This window comes from Sceloporus occidentalis, unplaced genomic scaffold (assembly GCF_023333645.1).
Source record: "Sceloporus occidentalis isolate IW3139 unplaced genomic scaffold, rSceOcc1.0.p SCAF_7, whole genome shotgun sequence".
Classification (NCBI taxonomy): domain Eukaryota; kingdom Metazoa; phylum Chordata; class Lepidosauria; order Squamata; family Phrynosomatidae; genus Sceloporus; species Sceloporus occidentalis.
This window is the reverse complement of record NW_028316987.1, coordinates 50,050,249-50,076,609: the sequence shown is the minus strand read 5'-3', so window position 1 is coordinate 50,076,609 and position 26,361 is coordinate 50,050,249.

The window sequence follows — 26,361 nt, the reverse complement described above, 5'->3', positions numbered from 1 at the left end:
GCCATCTGAGTGCAACTTCTAGTTGTGTTTTAGGTGGGATGCAGCTAGGCGGCAGCATTGGCGGCATTTTCTGTGTGATAATAACAGCTTCATCCCGCATTTGACTTAAAACAGAAGAGGTAAACTGGCTTATTTAAAAATGTGATAAGCTCCTAAATCTCCCCACCATTAAGCTACATGAACCAATTCATTATATGCCCCACCCCACTATATTTTATACTTTCTGAGTTATTCGTCAACATATAGTACTAAGTAATCAAATTATTCCAACTGCCATATTTTTTTAAAGTCTGGAAGATCATTGGTATTCCAAAGAATATAATAGATGCCCCTAAAATATTCTACACACTTATGTAAAACTGGAATTGTCCACTTTCACAGTAGCAAGAAATTGAAAGTCAGAAAGTGTCCAGCTATTTCCTCCTGCTCAATCAGTATAAATATAGATTAGCCTTGGGATGAGCTTCCTATTGCTACTAAGGTTGCCAATGTTTGGCGCAGTCTCGCTGGAGATGACTTTCTGCTGCAATTATGGGCTTAACTCCATGTCATAAGAAACTGCTGGTTTCTGCATATCAATCTTCTGTTAATTTTTTCATCTGGCCCATTTGGCAGCCCTGGCTGCACTCCCTGCAGCTCCCAGAAAATAAAAATTTGCTTGTTTAAAAAAAAAAATACTGGCAAGGCTGGTTGCAAGCAGTGAGCTGACAGCTAGAGGTCAAAAGATAGAAATATATGTGGAACTAGAGCTTGAAAAAAAAATACTTTTGGGACTACATCTCCCAAAATCTCCCAGCCAGCATGACCAGAATTAGAAGGTGTCATCCACATAAGTTATGTTTCCAAGCCCTATCAAGAACTGGCTCAAGACTGGCCTCTACAGAGTCTACAGGTTGGTTTCCCAGATGAGCATCTTCCAATGTTGTAAAAACTTCAGATCTGCCATTTTCCCAGTCCCAGACGAAGAGGCACTTAGCAGTTGCTTAGCCACTACTGAAACTACCTCTCAGTCATTCTTGGTGTAGTCAGTTGAAATATTAACCTTATGAAAGGAAATATTAGTAAATCAAATTATGGTACAGCTAGCCGGATAACCTTTGTAGATGCTCACCTCCAGGGAAAAAAAAGAAACACCAAATTCTACACCCCCAGCTTTGAGGAGATCTAGAGCAGGATCTTCCTGGAGCCCACCCATCCTCAGCTCACATTACATGAAAAATCAGGCTATCTCAGGCTAGACAGCAGGGAAGGGAGACAGCATTCAATGGAGGAATGGTTCCAGATATCTGGTGCTCCTAACAACGTTAGGGCAGAGCAGGGTGCTACCGCTAACTTGATTTCCAATCCCACTCCATCCCAATCACTCTGCAACAGAACATTGATGCCAGGGCACTGTGGGATAGTCAACGTGATAATAGCAAATTGCCCAGCCTGGCACTCCTCTTAGCACCATGCCATTTTTAAAAACAAAGTAAAGGACACAAGTGTCAGTGAAGAGTAGGTTCTTCAAGGATCCTGGGTATTTGCCTGAAGCCATCATGTGTATGTCAGGGCTGTTTGAGGTCATCAGGAGTTGCAGGGCTATTACAAAACACACACAGAGAGGATTCAAATGCTATATATAATTTAAAAAAAAGAGTGGGGTTGTTGTAGTTTGTTTGTTTGTTTGTTTGCTTGTCATTTGGTTTGTTTGGCTGTCAGTTTTACTTCCTTTCACATATGAATTTTATTTTTAAGGCCTGAGGTCTTTCCCTCTAGAGTATAAAGAAGTTTGTGTATTTTGGTTTGTTGTTGTTGTGTGCCTTCAAGTCATTGGTAAGAAAGTAAAAATATTATAAATATTATTTCCTATTTATACCAGCCAAATTGGTACAACTATTCATAGCATGGAAAGGCTTAATATTGTGTCTGCCTGTCATAGGAGTATTAAAGATAAGAAGTATCTCAGAAACCGAAAGTGGTATCACCGTTTGATGAAGTACATTGATTGGATGAATATACAAGGATTCAGATCTAGAGTTTTGAAAGTTAAGTGTTCAACAACCCTGGATCTATGAATCTGTCAGTTTTGTGTTTTAACACAACTGAATTTGTTTTTTTAGATCTCAAGTTCTTTCTACCTTGAATATGAAGAAATGGGTGCATTTTGGTAAACTCTTATCAAAAATGAACTGAAACTAAATTTCTTCCTCAGGCACTCTCAGACACACTCTTTATACCTTGTAAATGGAGGTCTTGCAACTTCATGTTACATCTCTCCTGCTGAAGGATCATCAGTTTAAACAGAGGTCTTTTAAATCTCCATTTTGTTTTGCTAGTCCAAAAAGTGGAGTTCTGTTAATATTCCTTCCAACTAACTCACCAGTAGGAAAGATGACTTATTGGCTGGTTAGTACAAGATGGAACAGAGTGCTCAGCTTCTTAGCAATTTTCTGATATCAAATTACATGGTAGGCTGATTCTATATATGGCTGCAAACAAAAGGAGGACCTTACCCAGCTCTCATCTCATTCATCACTTTCTACTGTACTTCCTTATCCTTACTGCCAAAATGTGTCACAGGCTGGTAAATTCCTCATCTTCCATTTCACACTCACTAAGCTTTTGTATCTATGACTTGTAAAGTCTTGCAATTCTCCTGCTCTGGTCCATGAGTTAATTGTTGCCTGAAATTAGAGAACTCCCTTTTTTTCAGATTGCCAATCTTGTATTTTGATTTTGATTTATTTTTGAACTAAGGGTATTACATCAAGTAAGGAATCTGTATAGGATAATGAAGTGAGAAGGCATCAAAAGAGACTGACAACAAACCTGATTTTCGTGATGTTCCCTGTTTTCCTGAAGCTGTGAAATTTAGGAAGATGGCAGATGTATGTGGAGTGATTACAAAGCATACACAGTTGTGGATTCTTGAGAATAGAAGCTGATGTAGAATGAAACATGAGATTAATATTAATATTGTACAACTGAAAAAGGCGTAGAAACCAAAGATGAGTCAGAGATGAGAGGAACTCCCCTACAAGGCAAGGTTACGAAGGTCCAAAACACACTGCAGAAATAATCCAGTTTGAGACCACTTTAACCACCCTGGCTCAATGCTAGGGAATTCTGCAAACTGTAGTTTTGTGAGACATTCAGCTTTCTCAATCAGACAGAGCTCTGGTGCCACAATAACCTCAATTCACTGCTTACAATTGAGTGAATAGCTCACAGGTCCATGAACCACCACCACAAAAACAACAACAACAACAACAAAACTCTTAAGTATAACATTTCAGCATTTGTGGAATCCAAAAATGATGAATGGCAGACTGCAGACACCAGGCATTAAGACAATGCAGTGTATTGAGTAGCACTGGACTAGAAAGTGCAATTTACTCTAGACTCAGCCATGATCATGCATTTACTTGTTGTGGGTGTTATATATAACAATATGTCCATGTTTTGAGTCAGTACAAGTGTCTGTGTGATCTGTAGTCTCAATTTCCTTACTTTGGGGACAAGCATAATTCCTACCACAACTTTTTCATATAAACTGAAGGGTTTCTCCCTCCTATTTTTTATTCCTGTTAAGAGAATTTTCTTCATTTTTGAAAAGGAAGAAGATATGGGAGAAAAATAATAACTATATAGCATCTCTAGAGCCATAACAGAGACTGTGTGACATTGTGGTTTGAACAACAGACTACAAGTCCCTGCTCAGCTATAGAAAGCCAGCGAAACGTCAGGAAGAAACTCTTCCAGAACATGGCCACATAGCCCAATAAAAACACACACACACAAAAAAAAACTATGGATGCCGGCTATGGCCGCATCATGGCATTCATGTGGCAGGTGCAGTGGTGTAACTGGGTTCGCTCTGACATCCCTACCTTCTCTATTAATTCTCTGTGTGGGTGGATCATATCCCCAGTGTATTTCTGCCCAGTTTGCATTTGTTCAGTTACTCTGTTCTGGTAAAGGAGTTGGGGTGCAAGAGCTTGGGGAGGTTTAAAGTAAATTAAAGGGTGTCAAGAAGGAAAAGAACTATAATCCACTATTGTTTTCTGTACAGAATATAACATCCAACCACGTCATCAGCCATAGCTTTACTGGGGCTAGAGCCCCCATAGAAATCCACACTGCCTTAATAACACGTTTGCTAAGGATATGACCCTTAAACAGATGCAATTTTCAGACATTTTGGACCTTGAGAAGATTTGGAAACCACTAAGTTTTCCATGGGAGGCCAGGTCAGCACCCCCCCTGCTCTCTTTCTGCCAGCAGCTGAAGACATTTTTATTTAAGTGTTTGGTGGGTGGATTTTTTTTCAATAACGGAATGTTCTGTTTTACTGTTTTAATGGTTTTTACTGTTTTTAACTATGCTGTTTTTAACCTATGTTTTAAGGCTGGTAGTATTTAATTATTTTTTAACTTTGTAATCAGTGTTTTAGCTCTGTCTTTTTAAAATATTGTAACCTACCTTGAACCCCATTGTGGGAGAAAGGCAGGATTTAAAGCCTAGAAATAAAATCAATCAATCAATCAATCAATAGAATGAGTATTTGTTAACTAAATTTCTTTGCAATGGAACAGCCAATCATTTCTGATAACTACCAAAAACAACCAATAAATGTAGAGGCTCATTTACCAGAAAGACTATTCTCTTGTTCAATAAAAGCAATAAGGTTTGGCTCCATAAATTCATGGTTGACACATAAGTCTAATACTCTACTTTTGCTCATTATTACTGTTTCCTTTGCCCTTTTAAAAATGGAAGCTGGCTTCAGCACAATGCATTCAGGCGTGGCCGATTTTTATTTATTTGTGCAGGCAATTTGCAGATATCATTGATAGTTGAAATATTGGCCTGCTTTTCTCACCCATAGCTATTCCTGCTATCATTGCCTCCAAATGCATGCTGACTCATTGCAGCTGCTGCTGCTGTTGGAATTAGTTCACCTATTATTTTCTTGCTGACTTTTTCTTCTCCTGTCAAAGTTTATATAATTAAAGAAAGATAAAAGGTACCAAGTCCCCATCGAGAGAACTTGTTCTGAATCTTTCTTAGAGGGCAAGAATGCCCAACAGTTGGTAAAAGGAGCCCAGTTTCCAAAATATTGTGATGTCTAGAACAGCACACTTTATCCTGGAAGGCATTTATATGGAAACTCTTTCTTTAGGAAAATAAGAAAGCTAGTATATGAGAGCCAGTGTACTGCCTTCTACCTTCCCCAGCATTATCATCTTTTCTAGTGACTCTTGTCTTCCCATGATGTGGCCAAAGTACAACAGCCTCAATTTTGTTATCTTGGCTTCCAGGGAGAATTCAGGTTTAATCTTTTCAAGGACCCATTTGTTTGTTCTTTTGGCTGTCCATGGTATCCTCAGCACGCTTCTCCAGGACCACATCTCCAATGAGTTGATTTTCTTTTTGTCAGCTTTCTACACAGTCCAGCTCTCACATCCATACATACATGGTGAGCTGGATTGACAATTCTACCTTTAGTGCTCAGTTGTATATCCTTACACTTGAAGATCTTGTATAGTTCTTTCAAAGTTGCCTTTCCCATTCTAGTCTTTTTTTTTTCTTAATAGCAGTCTCTGTTTTGATCAATATTTGAACCAAGGTATGAGAAATATTTAACTATTTTGATTTCATCATCATCCAGATTGAATTTATGTATATCCTCCATGGTCATTATTTTGGTTTTTTATGTTCAATAGTAAGCCTACCGTTACATTTTCTTCTTTGCCCTTCCTTAGTCTATGATGTTTTCTGCTAGTAATAAGGTGTCATATGCATATCTTAGATTGTTGGTGTTCCTTTCGCCTATCTTCACTCCTCCTTCTTCTATGTCTAAACCTGTCCTTCAACCAGTTGAATAAGAAGTGTGAAAAAATATGGCTTTTCCTGACCCCTTTGCCAATTGGAAACCATTCTGTTTCTCCATATTCTGTTTCACCAGTGGCTTCTTGTTCTGAGTACAGATTTCTTATCAAGATTTTAAAATGTAGTGGCACTCTCATGTCTTTAAGAGCATTCCGTCGCTTTTTGTGATCTATGCAGTCAAAGTCTTTGCTATAGTCTATGAAGCACATGTTGATTTTCTTCTGGAATTCCTTGGTTCACTCCATTAACCATTGCATGTTTGCAGTGTGTCTGTTTCAGGCCTTTCTACTGGAATGATCTATGTACCTCCCCATCCGCAAAAAGGAGACACAAAAGACTGCAGCAACTACAGAACCATAGCATTCATCTCCCATGTACGCAAAATTATGCTCAAAAATTTGCAGCATAGATTCAATCATATATGGACAAAGCAATTCCAGAGGCGCAAGCAGGGAATTGTAGTTTTCTTTATACGTGTTCATTAGTTGTTGGACAGTTGCATTTATAGTTCTGATTTTGTTCCCATCTTCCTTTCCTTTTGTTTCTCTTCATTCTTTTACTGCTTGAAGCATTTGCTCCCTTATCCATTGTTTCTTCCCTTACCTTTTGGCTACTATTAGTGTCTTTGTGTATTCTTCCTGGACTGTGGGCCAAAACATACTGCCGCGAAGGAGTAGCTTGCCGCTGCCCCTTTGAGCACTGGATCAAGGCAATGGCTACCACACGTCATGCTCCCAATCTGGTGTTTTTCTGGCTCAAAAAGAAGTAGCAAAATGCTTCTTTTTGGCCTGGAAAAAGGGCGCCCTTGCCACCATGGCTGCACTTTTTGGTGCTACTTTTGGCATGTGGTGTGTGAATGCTGAACCAAAGGAGCGCTGCAACGCTGCCTGCCATATGGTCAGATGAGAAGCCCCTATGTTCTTGGCTTTTGACCATAATTTCTCTAGTTCCCAGTCAATTATGCTTAATAGAGCAAATCTATTTTTTACATGATTTTTAATGTGTCTGATCTAGTTTTAGCCACAAGAATAGAGCTTCTCTATTTTCTGCTTCCTATTATATAGTCTATCTAATTTTTATATTGACCATCTGGTGATGTCCAGAGTCTCCTCTCTGGCTGTATGAAGAAGGTATTTGTTATGAATAATTTTTAGATGATGAATAGACTGTTGTCCTCACAAAATTTTATCACTCACTCTTCTGCATGAAACAGACTGCCCAAAAACACTGGATTGGAGAGCTGGGCGCTGGTGCCACTGCAACCACACACAGCAGCCCCAATCCAACCAGCTTTTGCCCAAAATAGGAGCATTTCCTCTTCTATTTGAGGTGGGGAAAAGCCACCCCTTTGCTGCTGGAGCAAGATTTTCGCTAGCTCTGGGGCAAATGGCATCTAAACACCACACCCCCAATTCGCCCAAAAGCCAGCCATGATGTAATTGTCCACGTGACTTCCAGGTGATTTGGGGGCATGCTGTGTTTAAACGCCATGCCCCCAAGTCGGCTAGAAGCTGACTTCATCAGGCTGTCTGTTTTGGCCCTAAATCTTCCTATTGTTTTTTGTTCTTTTTGCTACCAACTTTAGCATTTCATTCACCTAGAATTAGCTTGCAGTCCTGTGTTGATGTGTTGTCAGTTTCTACTTGGACTCTTTGTGGAATCTTTCACATTCTTTTTCATCTGCTGCTGTGGTTGGTGCATATACTTGGATGATGGTGATGTTTATAGGTTTTCTCTGAAGCCTTATTGACATGGTTGAGTCTGATTTTGCATTGCATCCTTTAACTGCTTTCACTACATCTCTCCTTAGTAAGAAAGCAACCCTGTTTGTTAATAATAATAATAATAATAATAATAATAGGATTTATTTATATACCGCCCAATCACTGGGAATCCGAGCGGTTTACAACAATGTCTTTTCATTTCCTGAACAGAACAGTGTGTAATTATCTGAGTCAAAATGGCCTATTCCTATCTATTTTATGAGCTCTATTTCCTTTTTTTATTATGTCTGGTTCATACTTCTCACATTCCACATTCCTATAATATGCATAGCACTGTTTCAGACAATGTTTGCATTGTTGAATCATGGAGTTGGAAGAGACCCCAAGGGCCATCCAGTCCAACCCCTTGCCATGCAGGAACTCAAATCAAAGCACCCTTGACAGATAGCCATCCAGCCTCTGTTTAAAAACAGAGGCTCCACCACACTTTGAGGGCATATGTTCCACTGTTGAACTGCTCTTACAACTCTTGAACATGACTATTGCTTGTCTTCCCATCTTTGAGTTCTTTTATGCTCTTGATCAACTTTCTTGTGATTTCCCACTTTCTATTTCTCTGTCGGTGTTCTGGTCCTGTCTTTTGTTTCACCTCAGTCTGTCTCTTCACAGGTGTTTTTTTTTTTTTTTTTTTGTGAGAGGGTTTCACAAGGAGATTCACCTTTGCCTCCCTTTGGACAGTGGTAATGTGTGTTAGCAATGGTGTCACCACTGTTCTCTCTGTGAGAACCTACATTAGTAAGTTCCTCATACTCTCCTGTAAATGTTGAAGCAAAGGGATGTGGAGGGAAATGCCTGAGGCATTCAGACCTTTTTTTTTACAAGTGCCAGAAAGTTTCTCTTCTAGTTATATTTCAGAAATTTGAAGACAAAGTTGTTATTTAAATGCCACTACAATATCTACTAACTGTTTGAGGGAGCTTTGGCACTATAACGTGAATTACTTTTTAAAAGTAACTTCCCAAGCTGTAGCATTATTTGACTATTTTGAAGTCTTGCAAGAGAAAAATGCATTGCATTAATGATAAGCACCAACATTTGGAAGTGAATAATAGAAAATTAGCAATAGACGTCAGTGTTTCCAGTTTGAGAAAAATGAAGCACTGACTGCTTCAGAGCTTCCATATATATATATATATATATATATATATATCTTTTTCCCTTTCTCACTTTCTTTCTGTGAATTTTAAAAATACTTGGGTTCACTGATTTGAAGAGTCAATTCAACAAATTACTTTCATTCCATGACAGTAGTTTATTTGTCTCAATGTCCCACAGTTCCAGGGCCTTTTCTCTGACATGTTCTATTCAGATTTGTCTGGCAATAAATGCTCCTACAGCAAGTTGACATTCAGGGAGGAGCGACTTTCAGAAGTAACTGTGGTGTGGCACTGGATGTTATTAATTCTAGGATGCCAATGCTTATGTTCACAGATTTCCTTCTGTCCAAACGCATGGGTAAGACAAGCCTGAATGCAAATGTTCGGGAGTGACAGTTTCCCCCTTTTGTGTTCTGTAAAGGAAAAACGAGACCAGCAATTTCAATAACAAAAAAGTCATCCTCATTTATTTGCAGCTCGGGTTTACTGGTCTGTGTCCCATAGCAACGCTGCCAGCTTTATTAGTGTCTTGGTCAAAGACTGAAATTTGGCATATATTATTTCCTAGTGTCTTTTGTCTTCAGCGACTAATATGTGGATCTTTCGATCACTCCTTTAAATAACTCTGTACTACAATGCAAATGTCAGAAGGATTCTCTCAGCAGTTCTCATCTCCCAAGTCACTAAGGGACACTAACCTGGAACTCTTTCATTCCTTTTCATAACACACCTGTGAGGTAGAGTGATGACTTTCTGGGATCACCAGGTTTGGGGAGGGATTTGAAGCTGAATCTCACCTAGTCTTTCCTGAGTGATTTTAGAATTTGTTAGTGGAACCAATCATGTGAAGAACAGCATCTATGTGGAAAGTCAGAGATTTACAGAACTACAACAAATATTTTAAAAATCCCTCAGGGGACAAACAGAATAGTATTTGATATGTGGCTTTTTTCCCCCATTTCTTTTTGTAGGAATTACAATTTCAAACAATTGGTTATTGACATGGAGTGGGGGAGAAAATATTTCCAGGAAAGGGAATGGGAAGGAACACAGTCATCTTCTTCCATTTTTTTGAGACTTAAATTTAGACCCTGATGCTTAGATTGGGTCTAGAAGATTTCCCTTGATCCATTTCTCTACTTCACACACACACACACACACACACAAACTTATTACAGGTGCAATATGGATTCGTTCCATTTTTAGTTTTTTGTTAACTGGCAAATCCCAGTATTCCACATGATGGAATTATAGGAATTGAGGTGGAACCATATTGTCATAATTCTGTAGTGTGAAAGTGTTTCTGGGTGAGGAGAGGGAAAGAAATGAATCCTCACAGAATCTTTGAGTTGGAAGGGACTGTAATGGCCACCAGTCCATTTGCTGCCATGCAGGAATGCACTACTACAGCAATCCTAAACAATGCCCATTCAAACTTTGTTTAAAGACCTGCAAAGAAAAAGAATCCACCATCCCCTGAGGCAATCTATTCCACTGCTGAACAGTTTTTACAGTAAAGAAGGTTTAGGTGAAATATCTTTTCTTTTCTTGCTTTGAACCGATTGGTTTACATCCTGGTCTCTGGAACAGCAAAAAACAAGCTCATTCCATCTTCTATATTTGACATTCCTTCAGATATTCAATGATTTTTATCATGTCACCTGTCAGTCTTCTCTTCTTCAAGCAAAACATACCCAGCACTCTAAATTGTTCCTCATGACAACATGGTGGAGGGCACTGGAGTTTCCCACAGTGCAGTCACCTATATTCATGAATTGCTAAGCAACGGTGTTGTAAAATGGTTGATATTAGAGCAGAATGGTTTGAAGTGTTTGTATCTTGTACTTCCCATGCATCTCAGAAGAAAAGAGGGCTAGTGGCACAGCAAAATGTGAAGAGCAGGGCAGTGTTTTCTTCTACCAACATTAGTATCAAACAAGCATTTGAATTAGCATCTACTAGCATCTCTCGTGATTGACTGATGATGTCTAGCCCATAAAGAGAGAGATTCCTAAATAAAGTGTGTCTGAGGTTGGTTCCAGATTCTAATAGGGATTCTGAAGGGCAGATGCTCATTGTGACACTTCCCATAGCCACACATTCTAAGGGGAAAATGTCTTTTAAATGGAAGCATCTCTGTTGGCCAAGTGAAAACTGAAGGTGGCTCCAGTACCTTTAATTGTTATGGAGAAGAGGGAGGTTCAGCAGGTGGTGCTTGTCACACAACCAAGTAATGAGCAACACTTGCTGAATTTCTAACTTTTACACAACAATTAAAGGTACAATATTTCAATTATTTATTCAAGATGAAGCCATTCCAAAATATTTTGGATTAAAATGGCTTATAGCAGTACATTGTTATTGGGAAATCTATCATCCCCAGCTGCTGTTAGAAGTGCAAGTTTATAAAAGCACATTGTTACTTGGACTCTCTCTCTTCCCCAGCTACTGAGAGCTCTGCAGCTAAATTCCTAAGGAACTGAAAGCTTGGGAGATGGGTGGTGGCAAGCAATAGCATCTCTGCCAATCCATAAGTCCAGCATTTTGCCCATGTGACCCCTGGCTCCACTACACCACTAACTAGGAAAACATGGAAGAGACTTGTAAAGATGTCAAGCAAAAACAAAAAGAACTCCTCCATCTCAAAAGGAAAAAAATTGTAGGTCAGAGGTTGGTCAAAGAGTTGCTCAGAAGCATCAGTTTGGAAAACTAATGCTGTGAAAGTGTTAAGGCTCCTTATATCCTGCCATTTAGAAAATCTGAATTGTAATGGTAGCCTCTCTCATCAGCTTTTTTGCATTTCGAGACATTTGTTCCAAACATTTGCGTTATCTTCGGAATGGGCTGGAAATGTGTGCAACAGAATTCTAGGGGTGACCCAAAGAAAAGAAGGTTTGTAACTATCATTGAGGGCATGGTGGTGTTCATCGGTAGGCTAGTTGTCTGGCATGAAGAAATGAGTGACAGCAGGTGGTTTAAATTGATTACCGAAAGGAAGCCAAGAAATATAATGCAAAACAGATGTGCAAAAGCTGGCAAGAGGAAGGAAGCAGTACGGATGGATCTTTCACAGATGGTCTTGGCAATTTTGCCAATCTCAGTCTTGCATAAAAAAACACAAATGGGCACACCTGCAGTCCTGACCTATAGTACCTTCAAGGTAGCTTCTCTGGCATAGGACCTGTTATCCACTTATTAAAGAGCAAACTCTCTCTTCAACCCTTGAAATAATCTTTTCCCTTAAAGGCACTGTGGTACTCTTATAAGACAGCTATTTGAAGATACTAAAGTTGCCAGACTGAAAGCTTTATATTTAATGGTTGTCTAGAAGAGGACATTTCATCAGCTGTTGCTTGTCATGCAGCCAGGTAACAAGCCACATCTGCAGAAATACACAATTTTACATAGTCATTAAAGGTACAGGAGCCATCTTCAGCTTTTTCTCTGGCAACCTTGGGGCATAAGGATGAAAATAATTTTGTTGAGTTTGGAAATTCCAGCAAAAGTATTTCACCCAAGACTCACGAGGCAAAGTGCACCTTGCTCTGAAAGTCCAAATATTTGTGAATTTTGCGGTGTGTTTTGCAAAAATGAAATACATATTATTTTAAAAAGAAAAATGCAAATGAGTAAGTCAGAAAAGATGTTGGGCTCAATTGTCCATGGTGAATTTCCTTCCATGTATCCACTGTTGTCGATTTGGTGACTTGGAGGGCTCTCATTCATACGGTCACCATAAATTGAGGTTGACAGTTAACAACAAGCAATCCACTGGTAGACAAAGATGTTGATGGGATCATATCACAAATCTTTTAAGGAAAGAAACAGAAGTATTTCAGATTAACAACATGTATGAGCATTTAAAATATGTTTCTGCTTTTGTCCTTTAAAATATGCATAATGTGTGTTTATTTGAACAAAATATTGTGATATTGTTGCTTGTAATTATATTTTCAAAGCAGATGACTGCTTCTCACATCACAGTTTACATGTCCATTCTGCAGCTTATAATGTTGTTGATTAAAATGCTGAAACATGATACAGGGATTTACTCTTTGCTCCAGTTCCCTGGTGTGTGTTTTCAGGACAAAAATGCTCATTTTGAAAAGGACACAAATCCTCCTCATGTGCTATGTTACGAGAATGTAAGTGATTGGAGGACATATCTGGGGGCTGAAGAAGCCAGAAAAGGAATTGATGCTGCATGCAGTCACCCTGCTCTGGCATCTCTAGATAAAAAGGACCAAATAGCAAGTGATGGAGAAGAGCTCTCTCTGAGGGCCTACCTAGAGTCAGCCCTCTAGATCCACGTATTCCTTATCAATGGATTCAACCACCCACAGCTTGAAAATATTCCATATATATATACACATACATTTACCAAAAACAAACCTTGATCTTGTCATTTTATATAGTGGACACCATTTTACTACACCATTATATTTAAAGGGACTTGAGCATTCACAGATTTTGATATCCATGGGAGCTTTTGGAACTAAACCCCAGCAGATACTAAGGGCCCCCTATACTAGCAAAAATGGACAAATATCCTGAGCGGGTATAAAGCAGTTCCCTAGTCTTCTGTGTGTATGACAGAGAGAAAGAGAGACTGGTGGTCTTTTTAAGTGTCACTATACCTCTGTGTCTCTATATCAGAGGGAATTTATTATTATTATTATTATTATTATTATTATTATTATTTGAAATATTTGCCTTTTACAATGAGTGTGCCTTCAAAGTAGTAACCAATATTTCACTGTTTAGTGAATAACAGAAGGAAAGGAAAAATTGGCCAGATGCTATGTACAATGACAATGCACTTCCATCAATCCAATTTATTTTCATCTGAAGCCTTACTTCTAAGTCATTATTTTCTGAAAGGGTGGTATTCAAGCAGTTGGTGGCAGTGTCTGGGAGTGCATTAATAGGCAATCCTGACATTTTTAGCTTTTCCAGTGTGGAGTTTTAATAAATGAGTCTTACATGAAAAAAGGCGATGACATCTCTCAAAGAGAAGGGTAAGTGGAAGGGTAAGAAGCCATTATGCTCTTAAATACTGAAAAGAGCCACAAGTGATTTGCTATAAATCAGAATTAAATAACTGATTATAATGATAAAGGAAGGGGGTAATTCCATTGGTTTATTTTCCTTATATGAAATATGTTCTATTATTATTCATTATGGTCTCACTATGCATCATTTGTGCAGAACTATAAAATTTATTGTCTTGCGTAGATGAAGGAACTGATACAAAAGTATCATATCATACTGGAATGTTCAAAGAGGGGGTTTACTGCAGCATCAGCAGGACACCTGGTATGTTAGTAGTTATGTGTTCAATTTAGTGATGGAAAAGGGCAATCCTTATGAAAGAGGCATGTTTATAGCTCTCAAGAGTCATTCTGAGAAATCTTGTCTCAAGAAGGCACACGTGTGCAAGGCTTGTGGGAGTGTTTGGAGAAATGCAGTGCACAACAAACAAACTGCACATTTTAAAATCTGCATAGCTAAAATGACACAGTTGAGGGGGGATAAACACATTTATGGGGGAATGCACCAATTAAGTAAAATGTGTAAATAAATAAGCATATTAAGAAAAATGTATAAAAATTTACACAAATTTCCATATGACTCTCTTCTTCCCAGTATCTAACAACCTTGTACAGGAGGAGGATCAGAGGAAAGTTCAGGTACGGCTGGGAGAAATCCAGTGAAACTGAGATTGTTGGATTACCTTAAGACAGAGGCCCTGTCCTTGTGGTGCTAGAAGAGGGTAGACACACACAGTCCTCATAACCAATTGTGCCCTGGGATCCCTAACAGCACTGAAGGGTAGCATTCCCATTTAGTGCAGGGAGACGTCTGGTAGAACCTGTAACAGGGAGAGTGATTCCCTTTTCTTTGCCACCACACCCGTTTCTTCCTTGGTGTCAGGCTCCATGTGTGGGATCCCATGTTTATATGTTTCCCTGCAAGTAAAAGCATGGACCCTGCCCTGTAACAGGGAGGATGAGGTGGGATGAGCAGTACAAGGCTGAAATGATTTGGCATAATTGGGCCATGAATATTTCTCGGTGAATGAGCCTCCCCAGACATTATCAATCAGAAGTGTACTAAATGACCAAGCACTCAGAAATATGAAGATAGCAATTGTCATTGAGCACTCAAGAGAATAATAAAGGCTGCCTGCAATCTGCCCTAAGCACACTTGCTTGGGAATAAGCTAAACTGAACACATGGTGGACATTTGTAAGTACACACTGTGCTTGTGTCTTCATTGTTAAAGATGTTTGACTGACAATGAATGAGAAAATTAACGCCCCCCCCCCCCTTCAGAAAGGAGGTAGAATTAATAATCAGACCACCAGTGTTAAGGTCCTCAACCTTAAACACATTTCTGAGGCCTTGTGTATATTGTGTATTTGCCAAATAGAAAGATAGATAGCAAGAGAGATATGGATATAGAGAAAACAGAAGCTAGGGGGAAGGGTTCCAGACTAACATACTAGATTTCTGAGTGCAATGATTTTCCTCCACTCCCATGGGAACACAGTCAATAGATTTTCCTCTATTTCATCTGAAACAGTATAGTTCAGGAATTGTTAGATTCTCTTACTGGTCGTTTGTATTAACTTGACCTTTACCCTAAGTATGCAGCATTTATAAAGCAGAGATGAAAATAACCACTGGTGGCACCTTGGACTAGCTGAGACAGGTAAATTTCATGTAAGTATAAAGTAATGAAAGGTTAAAGTGTCTTCCCCATCCCAAAAGAACCCTGTCTCCTGGGTATAATTCCTGTGAATCCAGGCTTTCAGATTCTGTTCTGCTCCTTGCCTCCTCAACTCTTAATCTTGCTTTCATTTTTATTTTATTTTATTTTATTTTATTTTACTTATTGCAATGTTTTACCTTTCCTGGAGCTTAAAGGCCATGTCCTCTTTCTTTGCTCTCCCTCTCAGGCAGCCGTTAAGAGTCTGGAATAACGATGCATTATCTAATCTTACATATTCAAGGGTGGCTGAATCATTCTGGAATCTCTCCATGCAATGTCTTGCTGCCAGCTGAGTCACCTGCCCTGACTCCATAGCTTGAGGTGTTCTGATCTGTATGTGACCATCAGAAAAAGAAGTATTTTACTGAAGCAAGAGCAAATGAAACATCTGGTGCACAAATGCCGAGTTCAAAGTGACTGGTTTCAGTGGGAAAATCCCATCCGTGCTGCAAGTGAATTTGGACTGCATTTCAAATGAGTTTCAGCATGATGAAGCAGGCGGTAGTTATTAAAAAGAATAAATTTTCTGCGAACTCTGGAGCCAACTTCAATCATCTTAGAAACAGAGGGAGCGACTCAGGTAACTGCCTGATAATTCCAAAGAAAGATAGGTCAAAGCAAACATAATACAAACACTCAGCCACCTCTAGTCACCCCGCAGAATCTAATAAATGGATCATCCTATTCTTTACAAGCATCACATTATAAAATCAGCTCACATTGTTATTTGAGTGAGAATATGTCATAAACTGCTGGCTGCAAAGAAAACTGGAGTGGCATATAAATAATGACCATGATTCTTACTTTACAGAGAACAATCCTCTATTTTATGGCATCCTCTATTTGACAACTGTCCCGTCTGCCCAGTCCAAATCCAAAATTCACTTGCAGTTTAAAGATAAAGAACCAGGGGAAGGGCAAGCAAATGGACTTGAAGTCATCCACCAACAGAGAGCCTCTGCACAGTAGATTTAACATACTAAAGGCCAAATTGGGGAGACAGCATTCTGTTGTGAGTTATTGTGTTGGTTTATTATGACAGTCAAAATCTACCTCCCACAGGCAATGACCAACCTTCTCACCCTGTAAACCCACCTTTTTCATGCTGCTTGCACCCAACATGGCCATGTAGTAGCCAATGGAAAAGTGGGCATATCTGAGAAGCAAGTGTCTGTATCCCTATAGCCAGATGCATGATGATGACATCCCTGTGAGGTCTTGCAGGAAGCCTTCAGTGCTGCATCTGGCTATAGGAACAAATTCAGATGCTTCTCAGGTGTTTTCTGCTCTCCAATGGCAATTACATGGCTGTTTTAGGGGTGGGCAGAATGTAAAAGGTGGGTTTACAGGTACAGAAGTTAGGAGATATGGTATATCTCCACCTCCAGAACTTTTACAATATGTCTCCACGATGCAGGCTTTCAGGAAAGCATGGGTTCAGGAATTGTGCTTTCACTAAATTGATAGAAATTATTTCTAAACTTGTATCTATAAGTTCCAAATGAGAATTTTATGTGCAATTTTGTTCTCAAGTGTTCTTTTGGTGCTTCATTTCTTTCTGTTTGGCAATGCACCTGCTCATGTGCATGTAGTGACCTAAAGGAAGGAAAAATAATGTAGCGAGCTGAAGAAAAGCAAAATTATGTCACTTTTTAACTAAGGTTGAAAGGTCAGGATTATTTCAGGCTCTGAGATTGCAGAGCCAAAACCTGAGACTTGGGATGGGGAGTGGTGATTTTCTCTGTTAACCAAAGTTATTTTCTATCTGTCCAGAAAAAGACTGCTCTAAAATGATTGTTCTGAGTTTGAGCAACCTTTCAAGCCACCTTTGCAACCCACTGTCTCTGACTGCAGAGTGATTCAGAATCCCTTCTCACTCTGCAATTCCTGTTTCTAAGACTTCTGTAAGTACAGCTATCACTGTAGATGCCATGGGGCAATACCCCATAATAACTGGCAAAGGATAGCTAATAGCTGGTGACATTCTACTGAGAAGGCTAAATGAGAAACTCCAGTGGACTAGCAGAAGGTGGCACCGCATGGTAAATTACACTGAAGAAAAATTAATATAATGATAAGCTTAGCATAACTGAGCAGTAGTGGGATGATGCTCCCAGGGGCACAACTCTATACCAGGGTAGGGAATGGGTGGCACTCCAGGTACCATTGGACTACAACAACCAAAAGCCTAAACTTTAGGAAGAATTTCCTGACAATGAGATCTGTTCAACAGTGGAATATGCTGCCTTGGAGTGGGATTGAACCCAGTGGCATCCCTGTTCAGGGTGTCACCCAGTGCAGGCAGGCAGGCCTTCTGGCATTGGGGCTTCTGGGGGTAGGGCAAAAAGGGCACCCCCCACCTTGCTGCTGTGGCACATAGAATGGTGCTATGGCAGTGAGGTGGAGGGTACACTCAGCCCTCTCTGCACCCCTTGGCCTTCTGAGTCCCATGTGACAATGGTTTCACAGGAGCCAGAAAGCAACTGCCTGCTACCCCCAGGGTGTACTACTTCACTGGGTGTCACCCACATCTGGGGTGGCACCCAGTGTGATCTGCACCATCTCACCCCCTCTAGTGATGCCACTGGTGGAGTCTCCTTCGTTGGAGGTTTTTAAGCAGAGGCTGGATGGCCATCTATTGGGAGTGCTTTGATTGTGTCTTCCTGCATGGCAGGAGGTTGGGCTGGATGGCCCTTATGGTTTCTTCCAACTCTTATGATTCTATGAAACATGGGCATGCTGCTTTACAGGCCCAAAGTGAGACAATAGCTGCAGATGACAGATGCTGAGGTGTAGTAATGACAAGTCTCTCGGCCATTCTTCTTGACCATTCTGCTGTGCTGAAGAATAGGGCAGTGTATATCATACAGAGTTAGTCCTTCATAACTAAACTAGCCTGCTACTCTCCAGACTGATGAGGGATGGTGTTGAAGTATGATATCATTCCCGGTCCAGATTGTACATAGAAGTGGAAGGGGTTACCCTTTTGTCTGTTGCCTCACACAACAAAATGTCTTGTGCCAGCCTTGCTTCTTTAGGGATCCCAGATAAATATCTTCACAATAGCCTGCTTTCTAAGTGATGAATCTGTACCCACTTAAAACAGATCTGATCTTCCATTTTGTTTACAAAGCAGCCATCTCCCTTGATTCAGTGCAAATGATGAACAGCAACACTGCAAGAAACAGTTCATCATCTGGTCTCAACCTTTGAGAAACAGCTCGTATCCACGTGTTCCTGACTTTTCTGGCAACTTATGTCTCTCTCTGGATTTGGTACTGTCTGAATGATTTTTTAAAAAAAATAAAAATAAAGTGTTGCCAGAGTTTTTCTCCTAGGACTAGGCCAGTCAATTCCGATGCCTTGCAAACTGTTTTGTTCCATTTCTCTTTCAAACAGATGAAATTGGTTGAACTGTTTGACCTGTTCCCTCAAATGACTTTAATTTAGCCAACTTATCTTTCCCCCACCCACTTCACACTTTCTTTTATCAGCTTTCCTTTCAGCCCCTTGCTGCTATTCCCAGAAATAAACTTTGAAGGAAGAGTGTTTCAACTGTGTGCCTCAGTCTATTGAAAGTATGAAGTGGACTAAACCTTATGTTGTTGCAACAAGGCTGAATCAATCACTGATTGAGCGGAGTCCTGGGTGAGCTTCTTATCTCTGTGTCTTCACTGCAGCCTTGCATGACCTTTGTTTTCCTTTTGCTATGTAAGAGGAACAAGCAATGCTAAAGCTAGGTACCAAAGCTGTTGGTATCTCCAGGTTTATACGGTTTTGGATATATGACCAACAGGGGTCTTCTTCATTGCCTTGGTCTCAGAAATAAGAAGAGTTTGAGAAGGTTACTTTTTGAAAATATAGCTCCAGAAACTTCCAAGAAAGCTGGCTGGGGGATTCTGGGGATGGCATCTTTTAAAGTAACTTTTCCAAGCTCTGGAGTTAAAGGGTACATATTGGCCATGGTCTAATAGTAATACTGCCAGAGCATTAAGCTCCACCAGTGCTACTACAATGGGCTTCCACATTCCCTAGCTGTATAATGCAGCTTGATGGCACTGGGGTTCACCTACAGATAGTTATCATGGGGGAAGGAAGAGCTATCACATTCTCAAACTCATTGTATTATCCTGCAAGCATTACATTTGAGGTCTGGGAGAGTTACATCTATACTCTTTGTCAGAATACTGGCAATTGCAGCTGGACACTGCCTAGGGACCTCCCTAAGCACAAACTGGTTGTGAGGGCATGCTCCAGTGACGTCAAAGCTGTATTGCACAGGCAAGATGGAAGCATTGTACAGTGAAGTAGTGGATACCTCCCTGTGCAATGCCCATCAAAGGCAAATCAGTCAAGCCTAGCAAATCTGAGAGTTACAAGGTGTTTCACCAACAGAACTCTGCCTGATATATTCTATGGAAGTGTTATGGTAAATCATTCAAAGTTCAGAAGCAAAGTTCAGAGTAGATACAGTACAGTATGAGCATAGGTTCCCAGGTTCACAACAAAGGGGGATAGACCTGATCCCTCCCCGGACTCTTTCACAAAAGAGTTGTGTTTCCCCTGGTGGTTAAAGCCTTTGGAATGGAATGCCCATTAGATTTCAAAGGAGGGGTTTTGCCACTTGAATTTTGACAGACTCAACAAGCAGGCAGGACCAGCTTTGAGCAGCACTGTGGCTTTGGAAGCAAGAATGGGGGTATCTGTAGGGTGCAAAGCAGGGATAAGCAATGTGGTGCACTCCAGATATTTTGACTATGATTTTTATTATCTCTGACCACTACATATGTTGCCTAGGATTTATTGCAGTTGCAGTCCAAAATATCCGGGAGGGGGCATGTTGTTTATTCCCTTTTTAAAGACTGGCCATAAGGGAGAGTGCCAGTGGGTCTCTGCTTCAGGCAGAAAAATGTCTTGCTCCAGCAGGCACTGAGTATAGGAGAAAGGTTTGTGAAATCTGGAAATGTGCAGTTGCTCTCTCTGGGAATCAGATGCAGGTTTAGCCATATCCTACCTTCTTGCAGTCTTTTCATAGGTTGTGCTTGTATGTTACTAACTAAACTGGCTTTACAATGGTATTGTAAATCTTTGGTGCTTTTCCCCTCTCTCTTATTCCAAGGAAAAGAAACAGTCTCTTGTCTCTCGTCTCTGATGTAAGACCTCATCTAGTTCTCCTTCTTCCTCTTGCTTCCCGTCCCCTTCCCCTTGTCAAAGAAGCAGGAAACGCACACCATGTACGCCAACAATTTCCTGCTCTTGCCAGTTGCAATCACTCCTCACAATTGGCTGAACTATTTTTATTAGTTGACTGGGTTTTATTTTGGAGCTTCCTGTGTACTCAGTTCAACTTTTCTATAATCCTGAAGGTTGTTGATTATTTTTCCCTTAAAAAATTCAGCAGCAACAGCAAAATGATATAAAAAGTTGAGAGGAAAGTAAGGTGGCGGCGGCAGCAGCAGGGTTTTTTGTGAAGCTAGGAAGGAGGTCTGAAACAAGCTCACTCCCTGCTGTCCTGTTTCCTCCTTGCTGCCATGCTACTGCCTGTATCTGCAGTTCCTTCACTTTTAGAGGAAGAGTTTTCAACCAGTCTGGAGTAAGACCTCAGAGGATTCAAGGCAAGCATTCGCTTTGGGATAAACAAAGAAACAACATTTTCAAAAAAATAGGACACAACAGAATTGTTGCTACAAACAGTGTTCTGTAATAAGTAAGTAAGTAAGTTGTTTATTCGGTCATTGACCAGTATAAAATATAATAAATAAAATGATAATAAAATAATAATTGTACAGTACAATTATTAGAACAGCCTCCCAAGCTGTCCTTTTTAGTCTTTGTGCTATTATAATAAAAGATTACACTAGTGGATGGAATTTTCCCATCATTGCATAAAGAGGTATTTAATAGCTTCTTACACAATAATTTTCTTAGACATTGCAATATCTTCCAGTGTCTGGGTGAAACTCTATTCCTAACTAAAACAGCTTCCATGTCGGTGAGGTCGTGTCATGAATCGAGTCTGAATTTTAGTTAGAACATTGAAGGAGGCATCAAAGGTTGGGCAAAAAACCTGGAGCACCCCCTTGACAATGAAGCTACCAACTGCCACAGCTGGCCACCTTTATTGTTTCTTCTGGCTAGAACTCTACAATGTTATGCTGGTAGAATGTTATATTCTGCCAACTTCAAGCAGAATCTTAGCCATAGATTTGTCTGAAGGGAGAAGGCTGGTATGTGACTATCATAAGGAAAACAGCCCTGCAGGGGAAAATTGCTCCCCTCCCAGTGCTATGACCATGGTATGGACTCCACCATTCACAGTAGCTGACACTGGCTAAAATGTAAAGAGATCAGAGATCCAATCACAGATTTATGTCATCTTACCTAATTGGTTGCTAAGACAGTAAGTGATTACTTAAGGGAATAACTCTAAGAATCATTATTAGGCCTTTAACAGGCATGGGCAGTTTTAGTCTATCTATATGCATATTTGCATGCATGCTTCCAACACAAAGCGAGCAGCCCCTTGTGTATTTGAGCTGTTAGGAGACAGAGTATGTTTCTGATTAATAGTTCATTTTTTTCTCTGTTAATTAAAGATGTGTGCTGCAAACTAACAAGCTTAGAGTCTGCTCCAAGGTCTCTCCTTTACACAGCAAAAAGAAACAAAATCTTTATCTATCTCACAAATGTTTGTTTTATACCATTTTAATTGTCATGGTTTTCTCCAAAAGAATGATGAGAAATAACCTTTATTTCTCTTTATTAGAAATTCATAGTTCCCATAGTCCTGATGAGAAATCTGTACCTAGGACAATAGGCTACTGTTAGAACAGAATACAGAGAAACAGAATGGGTCTCAATTGGCAAAAGGGTCAGACAAGGCTGCATTCTGTCACCCTATTTGTTCAACTTGTATGCAAAGGATATCATAGGAAGATCAGGCTTAGGCGTATCACACTGGGGGAAAAGACGGGAGCATCTTCTGTGTCCAAGCCTGCTTTTCTTATAATATGTTCTGCATACATGTTGTACAGATAGGGTGAAAATATACAGCCTTGTCTGACCATTCTTTTTCTCTATATTCTGTTCCGACAGTAGCCTCTTGTCCTGAGTACAGATTCCTCACCAGGACTATCAGATGTGTTGGCACTCCCATGTCTTTAAGGGCATTCCATAGCCTTTCATGATCTATGCAGCCAAAGGCTTTGCTATGGTCTATAAAGCATATGCTGATTTTCTTTTGGAATTCCCTGGTGCACTCCATTAGCCATCGCAACGTTGCAGTGTGGTCCCTACTGCCTCTTTCTTTCCTGAATCCCACTTGAACCTCTGGGATTTCTCCCTCCATGTATGGTTGGAGTCTATGTTGCAGAATTTTGAGCATGATTTTGCTTGTTATGGGTTACCCCAAATAGGAGTACAGTCTCATGTGAAAAGGGAAATGTCCATTGCCCATATCCTCAACAAGAAGTAGGACTTGTATCTGTACACTGGGTGATGATAATGTATCTTTCTGTGTGGATGCGGGTGGTCAGAAATCTCTTCCTTTTAAATGCAACTCAGAAGCAGGGGGAGGAAGAAATATTCCATCCATGGAATATTCGTCACCCCACTGTTGCAATGTATGGCCAGCTGTCCTTCTAGAATTCAGGCTTATTCACAGCTTCTCCCTATGAATTCACTATGTGGATTGCCTTCTTTATTTTTAGATAATATTTTTAGTCATTCTGTGCTGCAGCAGTTCTGAGGTGGTGTTCAGCAAAAGAATTGAAAACACAAATGACTAAATGACAGTAGTAAAAAAAAAGCAAAAAACCCAACCCCAAAACCAAACCCTCAAGTGCTAAAACAGAGCTAAAATCAACCAAATGAATCAGCAGGAAAATTACAAGCAGAGCTATATGTAGGCTTCCCCCATGAGTGAGATCTGCATTCTAAATTACCTGAGGAGCCAACTCTGCCCTTCAGACCTTCACGCACAAATGTGTGGAGTGTAATGGGCCAGGCACTAGAGACATAATGGAGTTACTGAGCCCAGTGAGCCTGTCTGCACTCTCCCTTCCATTTTGTGAGGTCTAGAATGCCTGACTCTTTATTGTGCCGGAAGAATACATCTCTTTCTTGTAGGATGGAAAATAGTAATTGTGGAATTCCCTCACAGGACTGGCTGTATGCATCCCTGGCTTCCAGTGGGCAGTCAGATATGTAGTCTATCATCTGGTCTTTGGTTTTAAAAAAGTGGCTTTGAAAGCAAATATATTTTGTGTGCCTCAGATCTTATTTCCCTGTTGAGCTGAGCAGTCAGCAAAAAGCTGCCAGTAATGGGGCTTTCTCCCTTCTCCTTTGAGTCAGGAGGTGGGCAGCAGGAACATAACTCATTGATGGTAGCCAAGCTCAAATAGTCACAGCTTTTGAGTAAGAGCAGCCTGCCACAGTGATGTCAGAGATGCTGAAGGTTTATTCAAAGTGGATTTAACTAATCTACCACTTCTGGGCCACACATGGAAATGGCATTGATTTCTGCATTTCTGGATGTGGACGTACTTAAAGATCAAGAAGAAATAAAAAGATGTTGGATGTAATATAGGAGCTATAGAGAAGAGATGAAAAAATGAATGACACGTGGAATGAAGAATCATATCAAGCTGAACTCCAAATTCTAGAAAGTGAGGTGGAAGCTGCAATAAGAAAAATTGTGAAGAATAAATCACCAGGAACAGATGATATTCCAATTGAACTGCTACAATCCACACAGAAACAATCAACTCTAGTGCTAACTAAAATATGCCGACATGTATGGAAAACAAAATGGTGGCCAACAGACTGGAAACTTTCAACATACATCACCCATCCACAAAAAAGGAGACAGCCAAAATGGCAAACAATTTTATTTTTTTTAACAGATCAAGCCTGAAATACCCCTAGAAGCCAAGATGATCAAATTTAGGCTGTTGTAAGTTGGCCCCATCATGAGAAGGCATAACTCCTTAGAAAATACAATGATGCTAGGAAAGGTAGAAGGTAGTAGAAAGAGAGGAAAATCACAGACCAAGTGGCTAGCCTCACTTAAGGAGCTCACTGGCCTGATCTACAAGACCTAAGAAGTTCAGTGGAGGATAGGAAGGCTTGGAGATTTCTCATCCACAGGTCACCATGAGTCAAGATCAACTTGAGGGCAGTTGACAATAGCTACAACAATGCTGCCTCCTCTCCCCATCAAAAGATGTGTTAAATAAGATACACACATTTTTAAAATGTATGAAGATACAAATATTGTGTACATGTTTAAAATACACACAAACACACCTCATCTTCACTAATGTGCATTTTTCAACTACATTTTGCCCATTCTGTGGTAGGTTTCTGCAGAGGGCCTCCCAATGTTGTTATTAGATATAGGATGCCATCTGTAGCAATGAGGTATTGATTCCACAGGTGGCATTTAAAAAAATATCTGACACACCACAGTTATTTTGCAGTTTATATGCTTTTTCAGGTTTTGAGAGAATGCATAAAATAAGGGCTGATCCAGGACAAGATGCAATTTTTGAGAAAACTATCTCAGTCATATTCAATCATCAGCCATTGTAGCACAGAAGTTATTTGTGCTGGCATCATCATATCAGTTATAGCTATAAACAGAGGTCTCACTCCACTCAGTTCAATGTGGGAAGCCAAAATTCATTTGTTGCCACCCACCTGATAATGGATATTGAGTGCCACAGAATAAGATGAAAAGGGGAAATTGCAAGTGCAGACTATGAAACAAAAAAATTCTCCTCCTGCCTCTTCTGCTTTTTATTATTTTTATCCATATCCCACCTTTGTCTAAAGCCTTTGTCTAAAATTTTTTGCTAATTTTTTTCTTGAAAGAAGCAAGTAATTTTATGGATTTTCCTCTTAATACAAAAAAAGTATTTGAAGCCAGTGCAGTTTTTAAAGACTGTATTCATAGTTCAAGACTTCTGCATACGCACAGCAAGTATATATGGATGTTTTGTGTACAAAAGAGCATTTTCTATGTAGTAATATCATGAATATTCCACCCAGAACAGAGTTTTTTTCTCTTTTCTGTGGAAAACATCCATGTGTAAATTCTGCGCAGAATATGTTTGGAACTACAGAGATTTCCATCAGTCCAGAGTTTTCCTCACCAAGATTTCTCAACATTCAAGAAACACATTTTTGACCATTTTTCAATTTTTAAAAGATTCATGGATTCTATGGTCCAAAACAAACTACAGACATAATCCAGTTTGAGGCTGCTTTAACTGCCCTGGCTCAGTGCTAGGGAATCCTGGGAATTGTAGTTCATTCTGGCACCAGAGGTCTCTGACAGAGAAGGCTAGAGGTCTCACAAAACTAGAGTTCCCAGGATTCCCTAGCATTGAGCCAGGGCAGTTAAAGCAGTCTCAAACTGGATTATTTCTGAAGCATGTTTTGGACCTATGATTCTAGGATACACAAATGCATTGTGACACTGTGCTATCAGGCTTTCTAACACCAAGGCAGCACTGTTTGGATAGCGTAGGGACCATCTTGGCAGAATTGTTTTGAACTGGCAACGTGGAGCCTGTTGGCAAATTAAGAAATTTGATTACAATGAAAACTGTCATTTTAAATTATATTTAAAGTGAGCTTTCTTCTATAAGCAGGAAATAATAGAGTAGAAGAGGTTGACACTAAACTGGCATTTATTGGACTTATTTAACATATCCCCCTGAAGTATTCTTTAAATCTTTTAAGATAGCTGAGCAACTTCTCGGGAATGGAAACAATGAAGAACAGCAAACTCAGATTTGGTTTTCAGCTATTTGTAATGCACACATCC